This window comes from Babylonia areolata, chromosome 6 (genome assembly GCF_041734735.1).
Source record: "Babylonia areolata isolate BAREFJ2019XMU chromosome 6, ASM4173473v1, whole genome shotgun sequence".
Lineage (NCBI taxonomy): Eukaryota > Metazoa > Mollusca > Gastropoda > Neogastropoda > Buccinidae > Babylonia > Babylonia areolata.
This window is the reverse complement of record NC_134881.1, coordinates 886,317-890,100: the sequence shown is the minus strand read 5'-3', so window position 1 is coordinate 890,100 and position 3,784 is coordinate 886,317.

The window sequence follows — 3,784 nt, the reverse complement described above, 5'->3', positions numbered from 1 at the left end:
GATTACATTGAACACTTTTTCTTTGAATGTCCACTTGTAAGCAGTTTTTGGTGTTATATAGAAAAATTGATCAATTTAAAAACAGATCTTAGATTGAAACTTTCAATAACTGATATTCTTTTTGGTATTAACAAATCAGAACGCCTTCTTGGAAATTACAAATACATCAATTACATAATCCTTGTAAGCAAAATGTGTATAAGCATTTTCAAAAAAACTGAGTCCTCCCTCTCTATACAATGCATTTTTGAAAGTTTCAGTTTCAGTAGCTCAAGGAGGTGTTCGGACAAATCCATATACGCTACACCACATCTGCCAAGCAGATGCCTGACCAGCAGCGTAACCCAACGCGCTTAGTCAGGCCTTGAGAAAAAAAAAGATAAGCGTACATACATAAATAAATAAATAATAATTATGATATAAAAAAAAAGAAAGAGAGCTAGGCCTCAGAAGTCAACTGAATTCATGTTAGTAAATGTAAAAAAAAAGATCACACACACACACACACACACACACACACACACACACACACACACACACACACACACACACACACACACACACTGTACGCAAACACCTTTCACATATTCACTTTCGTATCTTTTATTTTATCATTATTGCTAAATACTTGTATTTATTTCACGGACTGGCCGAATGAGTATATGTAAAATGTCGACAATGCGCATTGTATAATGTCAAGTATGTCATTTACTTTCATGTGTTATACGACGAATTGTCCTGAGGACGATGTGGCGAGCGTCCTTGATCAATGCGTCCGGCAGAAGAACAATCACTGTGCGTCGTTTCGGGGGAGGGCGGAACCTGCCTCCTGTCCAAGCGTCAACTTTCCTTTTTGTTTCTTCTTCAACTCCTTTTTTCCCTTCCTCCAATAATTAATGTTGATCTAATTGCATGTTTTTCGACGTATATGTATTATACTAAGATGATTTCGATGATTATCTCACATACAGAATCCACACACTCACATCAGAGCAAACTAAATCACAGACAACTGAAAACACATGTATAATGTTAAAATAGTCACTGAAATTGTCCATGAAACGGAAGAATACTACTTTGAATACATTTAGATGTGTTTACATGTATTAATCGAAAACTGACATGTTATATATATAAAATTTAAAAAAAACGAAAGAAAACAGAAGGAAAAAAAAAGGTTTTTGGGTTTTTTGGCCTATGAAAAAGGCGTGTGAAAGCACAAAAACAAAACAAAACAAAACAAAACAAAAAAACACCACGTTCTGGTGCTCCATGACCTGCATGCAACTGAGGCCACACAAAAAACAAAAAACAAAAAAAACAAAATCTCAGATAAGAGGTTCTGTCAGGGTGACCGAATAATGACATTCCATCACTTCATAGATAAACCTTCTCTGATAAGAGGTTCTGTCAGGGTGACCAAATAATGACAATCCATCACTTCATAGATAAACCTTCTCTGATAAGAGGTTCTGTCAGGGTGACCAAATAATGACATTCCATCACTTCATAGGTAAGACTTGTACGGCTTCTTTGTCTCACTTGCTGCATAGACATCATGTAGACATCATGTTCAATGCATGAGACATACAAGTAGACTCCCCGCCCCCACCCCCTCGTAGCAAAATAGGTTGCAAAACATCATGCTCAGATGGCTGGATGAGAAATAACAAAGAATGATAATGAATGATAATAATAATGATGATAATGATGATAATAATAATAATACTAATTTATTATAATAAAAAAATGATGATGATGATGATAGAAATTGATATAGCGTCTTCCAACGCTCAAAGCGTTTTACAGTAACAACAAAAAGTAATTCCAAAGAAACAATAATATGGTATAGTTAAAAACGCAGAAATAACAAGTAACAAAAAAATCACACACACACGTGCGCACGCACGCACGAACGCACGCACGTGCGCACACACAACGCACCTACCCACCCCCACACTCAACGCCCTCCCCCCCCCCCCCACACACACACATCCGCACACACCCCCCCCCCCCCCCCGACACACACACACAAACCCACACACGGACAACCGCACTCACCATCCCTCTTTCTGTCCTCATGCACACACATCGCAATCAAGTGATCATTCTGGATGGAAATGGCACGTTCTTTAATGTTAGGGAAGGCATGGGCTTTAATCATCGTAATGGTTAAAGAGGTGTGTTATCAGGTCTGACCTGAAACACTCTAGGGACTTACTGTGTCGGAGAGAGTATGGTAGAGAGTTCCAGAGCTTTTGAGAAAGACAAAGCTCGTTGGCCATGCTGTTTGCCGGAAATACGAGCAAGTTGAAAGAATCCAGTGGCAGCAGAGGATCGAAGGGCTTTGGAGGAAAGGTATTTATGGAGAAGTTCACATAGATACTGAGGAGTAGAGCCTGTGATAACTGTAATAATTATTTGACGGGTAACGCTGTGCACTAGTGGTTTGAAGTCGTGTACCTGTGTCCATTGCGAGGAATAAAAATCACTATTTATCGTCCGTCATCTTACGCTAAGATTTTCATTCATAATCTGCCGTCAAGTATTGGATTCATTTGGCTGTCAAACCAGAACGCTTTGTTATGATTCCATAACATAACCATGGTGATATGCAAACGATACCCCTTTCTAACGTTAGCGTCAGCTATCCAGCACATGAATCAGTAGGCATGCTAGTGTATCATCCTGTTGAAGGATCCCTTTCATTGTTCTTATCCTCTCTTCTTTACATTTACAATCGTTCCCTTCCTCTCAGATCTTGTCGAGAAAAGCAACGTGGAGTCCCCCAAGTCTCTGCAAAGACATTTGATCAAAAAGACGTTTGAGCACCTTTGGAACTTTCTTTTTCTTGATCTCAGTCATTCAGAGTTGAAATTTCAGGGCTGCCGATACTCGTCGTATCTTTCAACTTTTGAAGCAAAAGTTGAAACGAAACTGTTTATAAATGTTGACAGGGTAGCCGGGTGATCAGCTGTCTCCTATTTTCACCCCTAACAAGAGAGGCAAGGCCTTCAAGACTCACTTGTGATACACTTAAAAAAATAAGATAAATAAAGGCGATAAATCGATTGCGGTATTCCAAGTGATAATCGATTACGGTATTCCAAGTGATAACGATGTATAAATCATATCATTTTGGTGTATCTTGGGCATTTAAAAATTCTCTAAGGGCAATTAAGAATTCTTTTTTGTCCGCTGTAAAGGAGACGTGGCTATCGCCGCAATCACACTACAACATTTAGCCGTTTTTCTCTGGATCTAGATAGATGTACAAGTTTAGTTACACCCGTTAATGATACGGGAAACACGACTTAATTCGGGACACTTACAAACTATTATTGGTATGACTGTGAAGATTTTTCCTACGATTTTTTAGCAAACGTTGGTATTGACGGACAAAGTATTTCCAGAGAAAATGGCAATGTCAAAGTTTACCACAGACACACAGACATAAATACATGCACGCATACATACAGACAGGCAGACACACACACACACACACACACACGCCACACACACACACACACACACACACACACACACACACACACACACACACAGACAACCGAACACCGGGTTAAAACATAAACTCACTTTGTTTACACAAGTGAGTCAAAAACACTCTATGGTGTGTGTGTGTGTGTGTGTGTGTGTGTGTGTGTAAGGCATACTTAGTGGCTATTTTTATGCGTGATGATCCATATTTATTTCCAATCTGAATTATTGCCACAGATGTCAATTTGTGCTTTTGAACGTTCTTCTGGCCGAGAGAGTTGGGATG